We start from the raw sequence: 15,782 nt of genomic DNA, 5'->3' as shown, positions 1-15,782 counted from the left end.
TTTAGGGTGGAAAGCTGTCTATATAAAGGCTGTATACCTCCACTTTGATTGCTTTTAACTGGATTTCAATGTGACTGCAAAAAAAATAGCATCAAAATATGTATAGAAACTTCTCAAATCACTCCTGTCTGTCTTTTCCCAGATGCTTATGTTGCTGTCTCATGGTGGCTGACAGAGACCTTTTTAGTATTTTAACAAAAAATTGCTATTTACACTCCTGCAGCAGTAATTTGAGTGTCTATGAACACTTTAATGTAACATACAATAGTGCAAAGTAAGAAAGTACATTTACTTTTGAGGTACTTGTGCTTCACTGGAGTATTTTGATTTTCTTTCCCTCACCACTTCTAGTCCACTACATTTCAGAGGGAAATGTTGTCATCTTTACTTGACTATAAATATTTGATGGCTGTAGTCACTAGTTACATTGCAGATTAAATTTTTACATAAAACTCAGTCAGCTTTTACGCTAGTAATTACCAGATTTTTGGGATATTTGAGATATTGTATTTGTTTTGCTTTTGATTTGTTTGTATTTCTTTTATTTGCCTTTTTACGATTTGTTTTGCAAATGCAAGACTGGAAAATGGTTATTTTTGAAAAATATAAAAAACGCCAGCAGCTCAAGGCTGAATTTGCCGCTACTCGTGGAAGACACCTGAATCTCTGACTGAATTGTCAGCTGTCACATTGCATTGTGGGTAATGCAGGTGCCAGGTTTTAACCAGGCCCTCAGGAGGTGCATCAATTTTCATAATGGCGAAACAGTGTAATTACATCCTCCATATGATGCCACTGAGCCCAAAAAGACTTTTTCTTATGGACTTGCGTGGCGAAAGACAGCTCTGCAAATCGGTGGATACATTTTTTTAGCATCGCAACCCCCACAAAATGACTCGTTTCACTATCAGTGTTAAATCCAGTTGGTTTGATAACATTTGAAAAGTCTAGAAGAGCCTCACAATTTAATGATTTTAACCCAATTCAAGTTTGCGGAGCGCTTAAGCGGAAGTAGCTGGCTAGGATGGTGGACGTCTCTATTGCACCTGCTCTATGGTCCACACAGTGCGGGAGCAAGGCTGATCATCCAGATATTTTCATACATGGCAGTTGAACCATTTTGGCTTCATGCGTCTGAGCAACTTCCAGAAATGAACAGGACCCCGCCTCTAATGCTGTATCGAGTTATGTTTATACATCTATGGTTTTAGCTAAAAGAAATAAATTAATGCAATAAAAAAATATATATTTCTGGTTCAGCTGCATTGATTTTGATACTTTTGGTTGGAGTGTAAGTCTTATAAGTATAAGTATTATATACCTTCTGTTTAAAATGATATTATTACTGAGTCATAATTGTCCATGAATATTTTATGAGTAAAGGTTGAGTAGATAAGATCCTTGGTGCATTCATTTATGAATGCATAATAATGGACCAAATCAAATCATGTAATAAAAATAAACATTGCAGTACCTGTCTATAAAAACGGGGTTCCCTTGCAACTTAATAGTATTGTATATCTCTGTATTCATACTGGAGGGCATGCTGTGTACATTGTGCTGCGACTGACTGTGAGGATGGAGAGACATCTATCAAAATCACATAATGGCCACCATCAACATGCACCGTGAAGTGAAAAACACATGGAAAGAAGATTCCCCTCTTTATTAGCTGTCATCATTTCCTTGAATATATGTGCAAATAAATGGCTAGTATCACACAGGGAGCAAATGTGTCCCCAATGAAGCCTTGGTAATGGGAAGGTGGAGGGCGGCGAGGCAGTGTGTATATGTGTGTGCTTGAGCGAGAGAGAAAGAAAGAAAGAAAGAAACAGAATGGTGGGGGGTTCATGGATGAAAAATCATCACCAGTCCAAATGCAGATATTGTGGCGGCCTCACACTCTTGCCAGTGTCACCCTCCATTCGTCACTGTCCGCAAGCCTGCCTCTCATTAAGTGGCCCCGCTCCAGCGACAACTTAATTTCCTTAAGAGGACCAGACACCTGATTCAATTGTGCGCCCATTACAGATTTGTTTTCCCCCGTCTAGGCCTTGCTGGGACCACATGGCTGTGAACAGAAATACACTCCCACTATATTAAATGTTGTGGACATAATTCCCAGACATATGATTCATGTCTGCCTCCCAGTATCCATCCCTCACAATGCCCTTAGCTCAAATGTGGTGGTGTAGCTCCAGTCAGCTGGGCTGGTTCAGCTGCTGTAGATTATATCATCACTCTTTTATTTTATGTCTTCGAATAGTAACACTCTTATGTCAAGAGGGGGCCATTTAGTTTTTTATATGTTTTGATTAACTTCTCAAATGGAGCTATTGATTTTTGTGTTTTTTAAAAGGAGATCATTTTTCCTCACCTGATTATTAAGCTCATTGGTTTGTCATCACGTCATCAGAAGACCCACGGCTCTTCAATAATTCAGAAACACTTTTGAACCATTTCGACATGACTGCTCCTCAGTCCTCTGTCTTTGAAGATCAGACAGTGTAAGATGTTTTTATCTGTACGTCAGCGCGGGCGAGACTTCCATTGTCCATTTGACTGCTGGTCTCCACAGCTTACCTCTCACCTACACCTGTCAGTCAAATGGTAGCCGTTGGAGACCGGCGAGAAACAGCTTTTCCTCTTGTACAGGGTTTAACTGATTGTTGCTGTAATTTTTCTGTCATGGCTTTTATCCGCGAGGTGTGAGTATGTTTGATACCAGATGCTCACCCAAATCCACACAAAAGCTTCATGTATTCATTTATTTATGGTTCTCTCTGTTTTTTATACAAGCATCCTGTCAATTACCCAAAAAGTTAGGCTTTGAGGAGTCACTTTTGATCTCCCAATTGTCCAAATAGGATTCTGTGTGTGTCTGTGTGCATTGTTTGGTATTGGATGCTCTGAATTCAGAATAAAGCCAGAGATTAACACCCACCCCCCTCACTTCCACACAAGCACACGCACACACACGGGCGCACACACACACGTACAGTCAGAGTGCAGGTTTTGCCTTAAACCTATCCAGAAGACACCTCCAAGATATAAAACTGCTGAGTATGGGTCTGCTCTCAGCAGCCAATAAAACACAGAGAAAAACTCAAAGTTATCGAGGCTGTTCACTCCTCCTTACTGCTCCCTTCCTGTGATGCTTTCCCTCTGATCCTGCTGTGTGTTTGTGTGTGTGTCTGTGTGTGTGTTTGTCCTTTGCTCTTATTGGCAGTATTGGCAGCTTTACCAAAGCAAAATGACCCTGTTGAAAATTGCAAATGTTGCAAGATTTATTTTTAGCTGTTTAGTTTAGTTGACATTATGAGATGGAGGACATTAATTAAATCATACACAACTGAAAAAAATTCATATATAACACAAAGTCCAAGACTTATGGTGCACACAGATTGAACCAGCTACCCGATGATCTCATGCGCTCAAACTTAAGCCACTTTGAAATCTAAATTAAAAACACTGCTGTCCTCCTGTGACTTTAACTGATGCGTTTCTGTCTTGCACTTTCATTTCCTTTGTTGAATTTGGGGCAGCTTACAACTTATTACCGTTCTATAACTGTATTTATGGTCTATTATTTTTTTGTCTATTTGTGTTTTATTTAATTTGATCTATTCTGAAATATATTTTTGCTCCAGATTAATTGATTTAATATAGATTTTTACTTCTTATATTCTTTTTAATGTTGCTCTCTTATTTTTCTTGCCTATATGGTCATTTTTATGTAAGGTAACATAAGGTCAGAGATTTCTGGCGCACCAGTGTGTTAACACATTGCAACTGAATAAAAGTGAAAAGGTTGAATTTTCAACACACAGTCTCACAGAAATACATAAATAGACCCGACCTCTTAACAATGTATTACGTGGTAGTAGGCATGAAATGTATTAACATTATGTGCTGGCAACATGAAAACACTGCCAATGCAAACGCTATTATGAAATGTTGCAGTTTCTAACATGTTGTTAATGTGGTTAAAGTTGGAAAACGTTTGCAGTTTGGTTTGGTTTTGGGAAAGAAAAACATTTGTTTAGGAAAGGATTATTAAAAAAAAGATAATTATGTAATGTCCTTAAAGTGACGTAACTACGTTGACTTGTGGTTTCACATGGGACACCAAAAGCAGTCTCCTAGTTGAACGTCTATGTCTGTTTGACCAATCCACCACCCCTTCCCCCCTTTTCATGTTGAATTTGTTGCTCTTTATAATAAGTTTGTGTCCACCACGACAAAAGATCCTCACTGACTTTGCATTAGCGTTGTTTTCATGTTGCCAGCATGTCATTTTGACACATTTCATTCCTACCACCACGAAAAACTTTACAAGTTTTTGTCATGTATTACTATGAGACAAGGCTGGAATTTTAGTATCACAACTGAAGAAGAAACTGCATTTATGTTAATAGCTTGACATTTAGAGAGTTAGATATACTTTATTGTAAACACAAAGCTATCAGCAGCAGGTTACCTTTGCTTTGGATGAAGACTGGAAACTGTGAGAAACAGCTAGCCTGACTCTTTACAAAGGCAACAAAATCTGCAGACTTGACAACCTTACGGGGATCTCAAGACTCCAGGTTGTCAGGGCTCATTGGTAGGGAATAGTCCCACACAATAGTAAGCACAAGCTGTTGTTTTTACTGTATGGCTATTTTCTCTTCAATTTTTTAACTGCGTTAACTTGTGTGAGAGGACATAACTCTCCACATCAGCAGACGCCAGTAGTCTGTATTTGTCATTCAAAAAGGAAAACCGGGGGACCATGTTGATGCCAGTTAGCCAGTTAGCACATTAACATCACAATCCAATGTTGAAAGAACAGAGCATATTTACCATGCGCCAGTAACAGTAACACAAACCATCACAAAATGTTTCTGGTAAAGGGCTCAGTGGCAAAAGAAAAATAATCTTACCTCATATAACAAGTTTGTTTTGTTCGCACTCCCTCTTGACTGTAGCTGTTTGTTTACTTTCCTCACTTCCATTTCTCTTTTTGTGCGCTGAGCTGGTCTGCCACTCAGAGTGATGTCATTCACTGACAGGCTCTCCCGATGCTGATGCAGACGCCAACGCCAACGCTCAAACCAATTCAACATGGTGAATCTGTCCAAAAAAAAAGGAAAAAAAAGAAAAGGAGATGGGGTCCAACGGTGCAGGACACACCACAGCAGCAAAAGCTCACCGATGGCCCAACGGCTGACTGTCATCTTGGTGTATCAGGGCCTCTAAGCTTGAGAGAGCTGCACCAGGTGTACTGGGGTTATTCAAGGCAAAAGGTTGTCATGAAAACCAAGGTGTGAGCAGATATGGGTCCTTGATTGTTATGAATGTAGAGACTGAATGAATACTGGACAAATCTGCAGTCGATCACAGGATCATTGGAAGGTAACCACAGAGACGCACAAAAAAAACAATACTCAAATTGTTACCTATAAGAAATTTACGGTTGTTGGTTCACCTTACTCATATCTTTTTGGACTACAGTCTAGAGAAGGGGACCTGACATTTTGGAGCTCAGTATGAAGCTGTAAAGACCTTGCATGTGCTGATTATTCAATCTCGCTTTGTGGCTTTGTTACACTCTCCTCTCTCTGCTTCACATGTACACCAGCTGATTCTGTACATTTCTGTTTCTGCTGCATTTTTTTCTTTATTTTCCAGTTTTCCTCTCCCGTTTTATTTCCTACATTTTCCCCCCCATCTGGTCCAGTAGAGCTCAGCAGCGTGTGTGGAGGAGTGTCTCCTGTTCCCCCTGTCCTCTCCCTCTCCAGGAGCATCAAAAGGAGGAGGACCCACGCAGGGTGTTTGAAGAGCCCACCGACACTCCCCTATGGGTGGTGAACTGGCAGATGCTCAAACCACACAACTCTATCTAGACGGGAGGAGCATCCTTCTCATCTGCTTTTGTACCCCTGCCATTGGTTTCCCTTGCAGCCATGAACCAGACATTAGTTTCAACTGTATTGTCGTCTGTAGAGTTGTGTTCCCGCTCAAAACGTTGTGCAGTCAAGTGATGAAATTCATTCTTGCGTTTACAATAGATCTTTTAGTTGTGGCGTTATGACCATTTCTCTTTGGTTTTGTATGTTTATTGATTGATTAGTACCCCTCTCCAGGCTTGTAGTTTGAATATTTCACCTTTTAAAAGCTGGACACATCCAATTATTTATTTAGAAAACATACAGTATTGTCTCTCTGTTATCTAGTGGTACTCAGGGATGAAGATATTTGGTTCCATGACATATCAGTCTGAAACTATTAATGCCTCTCTTGATTTGTGGTGCCACTAACATATCTGGGGTCCTAAATCTGTGGTTCATGCACTGGGAGTCAAGCCCAGGCTGCCTGATTGAAAACTAGGAATCCTAACCGCTAGACCATATAGGATTGACCAGGATGTTATTTTTTGGGAAAGACATTTTGCTGTAAACTTTAAGCCATGCTAGCGCCTTAGCTCTAAGGATGACACTGTTAGTAAATCAGACATGTTGGCGCTGAATATACCTAATGATTGGATTGGTGTGACATTTGTACTGATATTCATGGTCCTATAAACTTTGCTCTTTGCTCTCTTTTGTTGAATTTCATCTAGTATTACCATGAGCTTTGTTGAGTTGTCCACTCAAATTTTGGTCATCACCCTGCTCTGTTTATTTTCAAGGGGTTCTAACATGGCAGTTCCCATACCGGGAGTTGAACCCGGGCCACCTGGGTGAAAACCAGGGATCCTAACCGCTAGACCATATGGGACTGTTTTGTCCAAGAAGTAAAGCATGTGGGGGTTGAAGTCTTAGCTATAGCATCAGTATAGCAATATTGGTCTGTCAGGTTGTCAGCCATCTTTGCTCCAGCTGAAATATAGTTAATGATTAGATAGTGGATTGGTGTGACATTCATGGTCCTCAGAGGATAAAGCCTATAGACTTCCTCTAGTGTCACCATGATGTTTAGAGTTTAGGTTTTTAGTAATTTGTCCTCACAATAATGGACATTACCATCTTGATGCTCTATTTGAATTTCAAGGATTCGTAAATGGCAGTTCCCATACCGGGAGTTGAACCCGGGCCGCCTGGGTGAAAACCAGGAATCCTAACCGCTAGACCATATGGGACTGTTTTTGAAACAGAAATCTTTTTTTTTTTTTTTTTTCTTCGAGAAAGCATGTGGTACACTAAAATTTAGGTAATGATTGGATAGACTGGTGTGACATTTTGCACTGACATTCATGGTCATGGATGAAGCTTTTGACTTTGGTGATTCTCTGACTTTTCCCTCTAGCATCATCTTGAGTTTCAGATTTGAGGTTTTGATAAATTGTCCTCACAATTGCTGTAAAACACCTTATTGATGCTCCATTTAATTTTCAAGGGATCCCAAAATTGAAGTTCTCAAATTGGGAGTTGAACCACAGAGAACAGTGAGGGTAGCAGAGATCTAGGTAAAGGCAATCCTAAAACGTGGACAAATTAAACCAAATGTACCTATGTGGCCAGGAATCACTGTGGGCAAGCAAATGTCTTGCTAATATTTGTGAACTGACCCTTTACCGAGAGGCATGCTATGGAGCACTTATGGCACAGACACTGTAGACATAGATGAGATTTCTTCTCTCAATATCAGCATTTCACACTGGGTTTTTCCTATCAAGAGCATGAACTGCAATATAGTTTGCTGCCTACACAGAGAGGCACACTGTGTTGTCAGGATCTTTTCAGTTGTTCAGCCATCATAGCATCACACAGCTGCGGCCCCTGCCATGCTGATTGTCTGGCCTTTAGCTTCCTGGGTGGCAGCACTGAAGCTCTGACCTGCTCTGTCTCGCTGTACTCCACCTGCTCGTTCAGGCTGCCTCTATCTGCTCGACAGCACTCACCTCCTCCGACAGGCCTCCCAGAACATCGGCTCCTGAAAGACAAGCCTTTCTCCCTCTCTCTCTTTAATTCTTTATCTCTTTCCTTCTCCCAATTTTTTTCCATTGCCTCTCTGTATCCCTTTCACTCTGCCCGTCCATCTATCAAAGCCAACTCCTCTCCCAACTCCTGTGCTCTCATGTCAGCGAGAGGTGAAAGAGGTGTCTTACAGTAAAGAAGAACCTGCAGCTTTGTTTCATATTACACCTCACAGAGTGCTGTAGCTGTCTGTGGTTATCAGCCTCTAGTGCTGCCTCCCACCAAACCTTTTCCCTGTCTCACACAAATACCTTTCTATTACTTGGTATACTCCTAATCCATCTGTTCAGCCATTTCAAGCCATAATGGAAATATAGCAAAAATATGATATGCAACAACACAAAATTAGGACAGCACCATGTGTATATTCATGTCAGGTAGATTGATACAAATTACAGTAAGAAATCAAATTATTTTCTTGGTTTCATTAAACCTTTACGCACAAGAACCTTAAAAGTAAATACAAGCATTGATGTAGAGAGTCAGCAAATGACGTATTACTGATGTAAAAACCTAATCCTCAGTGTTTTAGGGGTATTGTTTTAATAATCTGAAGGCTCTGACATACTTTGGCCTGTCGAATATCTAACTTAATACTAACTTCACAGCAGTGCAGCGGCTACAGCTGGCTGGACCGCAGTGTTATGGAGTGGACTGGAGTGTGGAACAGGAGATGATATTTTGTAGCTGGAGCATGCGCGGTTGGCTTGCTTGCTGTGCGTACAGTCTTGCATGGTCAAAAGTAATGGGCTGCACACAGACGTCTGCATAGGGGTCCGCAGAGATGGACCAAAGCAGACTCTTGTAGACACACAGATGCAGAAACTATGAATTGACCTTGAAAAGGCAAAAACCTTAGAAGTTGCCAGTACCAAGTTCTAGTTCCTCCAGTGGCCATGAGATGCTGGCTCCAAGGAAAGTGAATGGGGAAGTCATTTTTTAAAAATACACAATCATTATTATTTTCTTTACAGCAAGTAATTTAGTAATACGTTTTCTATTTCTGTGGTAGTTTTAAACCTGACTCTTTGTATTAAGTTATTGAGGCATGAGCATTGAGCTTTCTCATAATGCAAAGATGTCCCCACCCACAATGCTACCTCTGCTCTCAGTTAAATCATGAGCATTAAGATTTATTCTTGATCTTGGGAAGGCATATCTTTGATGAGATATTCTTAACTTCAGGTGCTTTTTTCAGAGCTTTCGGCTTCTTCAGTGAATGTTGTCAGTTAGAGATCCAAAGGATAGTTTGGTAGAAACAATATATAATATTCATAACTATACTTTTATTAATTTATAATCACCTGAAACTAAGCATTGTTGTGTTTTTGTTACCTTAGAATGAGCCATTTATATTTACATACTGAGCAGGTCCTCCTCCACAGAGTTTGCCATGTTGTTTCTACAGTAGCCCAGAATGGACAAACCAAACACTCCATTCACGTCTTTGCATTGGCCGCTGTAGTTCTTCAACACACTTGGCACACAGGAGAAGTTTTAATTGGCTGCAATCTGCAACCTCAGCACTGGATGCTACTAAATCCTCCAGTTAGTCAGTAGTTTGGTTACTGTATTGGCTAAATAATAGTAGTAGTAAATTGTCCTCACAATCATTGGACAACCCCATATTGATGCTGTCTTTGAAGTTTCCGGGGACTCTGAAATGGCAATTCCCATACCGGGAGTTGAACCCGGGCCGCCTGGGTGAAAACCAGGAATCCTAGCCGCTAGACCATATGGGACTGATATTTTTCACTGACCAAGATTTGTTTTTTTTGAGAAAAGCATGTGGTGCATATTTACGTAATTTTCAGAAACCAGGAATCCAAACCGCTACCATATGAGGCTTTTGCCTGACAACAGAGTGACCAGGGCTTTTGCCTGGAAAGACATGTGGTTGATCTTTTAACCATGCGGTGTGATCAAGACCTCTTTGGTCAAGACAAAAAACTAGCGTGCCACATAAGATGAGGAGAAAGAAAGACGATTGGAAAGCGGGAACGCAGATTTGTCATTCCTCAAGGGCGTAGGTTTTATTTCAACACTGAGGGACACATATGAAACGAGGGGTTTGGAGGTCCTCCGTCAGAAAATTTTGAGCGTCAAACCCTTTAATTTCCTGCATTCCAGGAATTTTTTATGCACCAATTTGTGTATTTTCTGCATCAATTTATGGTGTAAACCTCTTTTTTTTTTCAAAATAGAAGTCCTCTGCTACTGTCATTTTTTATTTGATGGGACAAATGCACATGTTCTAAATATTGGGGGGACGTGTCCCCTGCAGCCCCCCAAAATCTATGCCTATAGCTTATTACTCACTGGTGTGACCAGGTGATCTTCACGGTGTCTCTTTAAAAATTGAGCCTTTATCAACTTTTTGCAACTTGTGCTGTGTGACAAAAAAACGCAGCCACCTCACAATGTTCACTGCCTCTTGATTAGCACTATGCATTGCATTCTTTCATTGAAATATATGATATTTAAGATGCATTTCTCCTAAGCAATGTGTCTGTGTATGAACGGGCCCCTAATCAGCCGAGGGATGCACTACAAATACGGACACTTTGCATCATGTTTGGTTTGTAATTCAGCAGGGAAACAGAAAACGCAGCTCTGTTTTTACCCTCTTCATTTACAGTGATCCTACTTCCCCCGAGCAAGCTATTACAACTCCATGGTCATATTTCATTAAAGAACTGTTTAAAATGCAACATTCTTAATAGGCTCATCGTAACTTTGTGTGTGTGTTTGTGTGTGTGTGTGTGTGTGCGTGTGTGTGAGTGAGGCAGCGCACGCCCATTATACTAGTGTGTGTGATTCCTGCATTTGTTCGATCCCTTTATCTAGTGATCAAAAAGGGACTGTGTGCCCATGCTGAAGGGGGTTGGCCCAATGAAGGAAGGGAGAGGGTCTCTACACATGTAATCCTTGTCAATGAATTTAGGCAATCTTTTTTTATATAATGAATATTTCAGTAGTTATTGCAGCGAGCTACTCGTGTGAGTCTCTCTTTTCACTGCTCCCTTTGCTCATAAGTGAATCACTCGTCTAATGATTTAATTAATAGCATTGTATCCACAGATGAAAAGCTTATATTTAATCAGCAAAATGGAGTGAACTGAGATCAGGGGCCCTGACTGTCATCAAAATGTGCTTGGGGTCCCACTTGCTCACTAAGCCACTTTAAGCCCTGGGACACCCATACTTAATTGAGAGTTAATAAATAAATGTGGTTAGAGTAATCCCTGGATCCAGCCCCTCAGAGCTCCCAATCTAGCTCAGTGTGTGTGTGTGTGTGTGTGTGTGTGTGTGTGTGTGTGTGCGCGCGCGCATACATGCATACCCCGGCCAAGCTCCCTATGTCACTACAACCGTGCCAAGGCAAACTCGACTGTAGTGTGCCAGATACTGGTTTATTTACCTGAGATGCCCCCTGCATCACTGCAAGTGCCATATGTTAGATCCCAGGACAATTGGTCCCAGAATGCACCTCTCCCCTTTTTTTCCCAATTTTAGTCACATACAATATTGTATATTCATGAAATTAATAATTAATTCAAGGCCTTGTTTTTTTAATTGACAGGGTGTCTGTCAAAGGTGCAATGTGTAAGATAAGGATATTATGTTAGTTTAAAACATTAAAAAATGAATTAACACTATCAACACAATGTGACAAATTAAGTTATGACAATGTGCCAAAAATGTCTTGTATATTGTGTTGCTGAGCTAACCAGCTAGGCTAGGTCTGTCCTGTCTTGTAGTACTGCTTATACTTAAAGAGGTATTTGGGAGTCACTGTAGCGTCCAGTCTGTCCAACAACATGAGTGGACAAAGAAGTCAAAATCAGTATCAGTGTTTGTTGTGTTGACATATCTGCAATCTCTGCAGGAAAAAAAAAGTTCAGCGATCTTCTTATGTCCTCGACTTCCTTTTGTCTAATTTACAATCCGACGAGCGGACAATTCGAGGTCCGAAATCCAAGATACCGGTGTGATTAGCTGGCCATTAAAAGCTTGTATACAGCCAAGCTAAAATATCTAAGCTAAGCTATCTTGCAGCTTAACTATTCAGTGCTTGTTCAAGTCTGTGATCTAGCATCGTTGTCTCAATCCAGGCGTTAGCCAAAATATAAAATCTGTTGTTTTCAAGAAAAGACTGTAGAAAAGCCAAGAGACAAACAAAGCACAGACAATGCAACCAATGACAACACGAACCGTACCAAAAAACGTTCCAAATGTCGTTGACATGTTTTGATGTGGCTGTTTTCTTACTACAGTCGTCTTGCCAAATCAGCTATGTGAAGATGATAAGATAGCAGTGTTACTTTGACCAGCTCACAGAGTTTTAGCAGTTTGCTCGAATTTTGCGTATTCTTTCACTGCATTTAGTTAGTAGTTAGCGTGGAGGTGAAATGCTGCCCCCTATTGGTTTGGAGCACGTGGCCAGGTGTTTCACATTGTACCTTTAAAATGTTCTTTAGCTTTTACAAGTGTTAATGGGAAACAAAGGACACACATATAGATAAAAATGACAAAACAGGTTTGATGCCCTGTGTTAACCTTACCTGGCCTGTTTGAAACTCAGAATTTGGGTTTCTATTTTAAGTAAAATGTTGGATCAGATCGGGCTCATAGCTACAGCAAAATCTTCCTGATGTATATATTTTTTTACAAGGTTAAGAGAAAACGTACCTGCTCATGCTAACCTGTTATTTGCTAACCCGACAAGTGCCAGCTGAAGCCTTACTCACACAGAGCATTTCTACAAGGGTTAAAGGTGAAGTTGATCTGGGTCTGATTTTTATAAGACGATAGTCATGCATCACCAAACGTGTGAGATAAGTCAATACAGAAAAATCTCTAAATCTAATGTAATCTTGGTGTTCAGCAAAGTACATACTAGAGCTACTGATAAATCAACCAAGGTGATATGTTGGCCAATATTAGCTTATTCCATATACATTAGTATCAGTATATTTGACGGCTGATAAGCAATCAAGATTATTTGCTTATATTATATGTATAAAGAAATCTACTGGCAGATATATCGTTATCATGATTTTCAACTCTTGAATATCGATATCAGCACTGGCCTCAAAAATCCAGTGTCCCTGTCTGTCGGACTTTAGTACACACACTTTAGAATAGTCTCTGGGTTAGTAGGATGCCTCTGTCAACCAGTTTATGTATACAGGCATGTGTTGAGATGAGTAGAGTTTCAAACAGCTAAACATTTTGACTTTTCATAGTAGTCAACAATAACAATAGCTATGTTTCATTCAAGAATCCCAGTAAGCCATGACAGTGTAACAGTGAGCCAGTATGCACAACACCATGACCCTGACACTGGTAGAGGTCAATGGAAGTCAGCCATCATTCATTTTATCATTTATACCCGTTCTTTTCTTACTGTTACACGTCAAAACGTCTTTACTGAAACGGCCTGTGTAAGAGCTTTCACCCATGACGTCCATGTAAAGTGAACAGCCAGATTTAAATGCTTAGACTCTCACTGAAAGCAGGAGCTTGTAGATTATACTAAATTTGACGCAAGGTGCCCCCATTTTTTCTATACTATACTAATTCACATTTGCTGGTTTGAAAGAGAAGGAAAAAGGCAAAAAGAAATGGAGAGAGAGAGAGAGAAGTGTGTGTTTAGCTAAGCAGGGGCAGCCCCTGGTCCATTGCCCATCATTTATTGATAAAGGCCCTGGAAAATGCGCGGGAAAAAAAAACCTAATGAAATTATCAACGTTGTTGAATTAATGATGAATGGGAATAAGAAAAGGCTGGGCTCTCTGTGGAGCCAGAGAGGAGCGCTGCTTCATTAGCCATGCAGTCTCATCACATCCTCTTTTGGAGCTGCAGACACTGGGGCTCTCCACTCTCTCCTCTCCTCACCATCAGGACCTGCCATTGGATTCCATTCAAAAAAAACCTCCCACCTTCCCTCAGTTCCTCCGCCCCTACCTCGCTGCTTTTTTCTTTTTTTTTGCATATATATATTTTTTTGTCTTCCCTATTACTTCACCTGCCACTTGCCACCCCCACCCTCATCGCTTTTCAGAAGACGGGAACTCTTTGGTGGCTAATTTCATTTATCATTTCTTTCACTTTTCCTGAAGATGAAGAGAGAAAAAGCTGACCTGATTTCTGGAGGTGCTCGTGGTCAGAGAGCACACCTCTTTCCCCCTGCCTACTCTTTCTTTTTTTCTTCTTTTTTGTTCTCCAGCTCTCCCTCTTGACTGCCTCTCTGTGGATATCATTCCTGATTCTGCACATGCAAATGATATGGGAGGGAGAGGAGGGGGGGGGGCTCCGTTTGGATTCATTGCCCCCTCCTCCTCCCCCTCCTCCTCCTCCTCCTCCTCCTCCTCCTCCTCGTCTTCTTCTTTTCCCTGGGTGGAGCAGGAGTGGTCTGGCGAGCCGAAGCACGCTGAGAAATCACGGGCATGGGGTCTCATTAGGTAAGCAGAGGCCAGGGCAGCAGGGCTTCACCCAGACACTGATTATTCTGAGAGCAATATCTGGAGGATCACCTCAGCTATACACCTGATTAGACACACTGATTATTCTGAGAGCAATATCTGGAGGATCACTTCAGCTATACACCTGATTAGAGCTACTGTCTCTTATAGTTCAGAGCCCTCTTTGACTCTGGAAAATGAATTAATCTTGTCTGTTGCGTAGGATTATGTTTAAGCTTTGAAATTTGCTGCATGGAAAGGAACTATTTCGCCTCATTTAATCGTTCTCTGCATATATATTTTTTGTTTCTAAAGCATAAAAGAGCATTTAACTTTCTTCTTTCTCCTCATAGTCACTCTTCTTCTTGAATCCCAGCTGCTCCCTTCTGGTGAGGCCTTCCTGTTTCATTTATCTGTAGACAAATGCACTCAATGATTGCCAGTTTGATAGATAAAATAATCATCTATTAGCGTTTTATTTACTTGAATTCAGAATGAATGACTTAAACCGTGGTTTTGGAGCCTCATAACATCCCAAATAGATCACCCATATATGCATGTAGCCCTCTCATAAAAATTGATGACGCAAAGCACCGTGCATGACAGACAGCAGTGACACGCATAATATAATGTGCCGTCCTTTACATGGTAATCTGATCTGAGAGGGATTCAATTATTTAATAACAACACGACAGACTATCATTAAAACAAATTGTGTGTGTCAACGCGAGCACACAGTCAGAGCTGGGAGGTCACAGGTGTAATGTTGTGTTTTGAAGTCTTGATCCCCCCCACACACACACACACACACACACACACACACACACACACACACACACACACACACACACACACACATGCAGACCCTCTCTCTGTCCGCTGTTTCTTTTCTTATGAATTGGCTGAATTGATCCTCATACAAATTAGGCCTGTTCTCAAAGGGCTCCATCAATACATTGACTCCTTTTATGAGGGTCATCAAACAGCCATTACTGGGCATCAGGGGGTCCCGTTTGGGGAGAGACTGCCCAGGGTGACTGATGAGCCGGATGGGGATGGTAGCTCGTCTGGGGGCCTCGGAGCTGTGGGCCTGTAGCAAAGCAGAGAGGGGAGGGGGTGCTTATTGAGTGTTAGATTCATTAGTCAAGCAAAGCCAAATTAATTTGCGGTGCAACAGAGCTGCTTCTACGAAAAAAGGGAAAACACTAGTTTGTTTTACTTGGGGAAAACCTCAAACATGTTTTACTGTGCAGCTTTTTAACCATAATATTCATCTGTCAGGAAGAAGTAAGACGGATCGAGCTCATGATCTTCATATCCTAAAATTCCTCCTGCAGTGTAATTAGGGTGATTT

The 15,782-nt window shown here is 41.0% G+C and overlaps 1 protein-coding gene and 3 non-coding genes across 4 annotated transcripts in view; all 4 read right to left on the bottom strand.

The window, feature by feature from the left end:
- The window catches only part of LOC126390617 (FRAS1-related extracellular matrix protein 2-like), a 372,466-nt gene that overhangs the window by 253,405 nt on the left and 103,279 nt on the right, over positions 1 to 15,782 (bottom strand). The gene's annotated exons all lie outside the window — the stretch shown is intronic.
- On the bottom strand, positions 6,691 to 6,762 carry trnae-uuc (transfer RNA glutamic acid (anticodon UUC)). Its single transcript has one exon. It is a non-coding gene; the product is annotated as a tRNA-Glu (tRNA).
- Positions 7,052 to 7,123, bottom strand: trnae-uuc (transfer RNA glutamic acid (anticodon UUC)). Its single transcript has one exon. It is a non-coding gene; the product is annotated as a tRNA-Glu (tRNA).
- On the bottom strand, positions 9,632 to 9,703 carry trnae-uuc (transfer RNA glutamic acid (anticodon UUC)). Its single transcript has one exon. It is a non-coding gene; the product is annotated as a tRNA-Glu (tRNA).

Source organism: Epinephelus moara, chromosome 5 (genome assembly GCF_006386435.1).
Source record: "Epinephelus moara isolate mb chromosome 5, YSFRI_EMoa_1.0, whole genome shotgun sequence".
NCBI classification, from domain to species: domain Eukaryota; kingdom Metazoa; phylum Chordata; class Actinopteri; order Perciformes; family Serranidae; genus Epinephelus; species Epinephelus moara.
The sequence above is the reverse complement of the archived record's forward strand: the minus strand, read 5'-3'. Positions and strand labels throughout refer to the sequence as shown.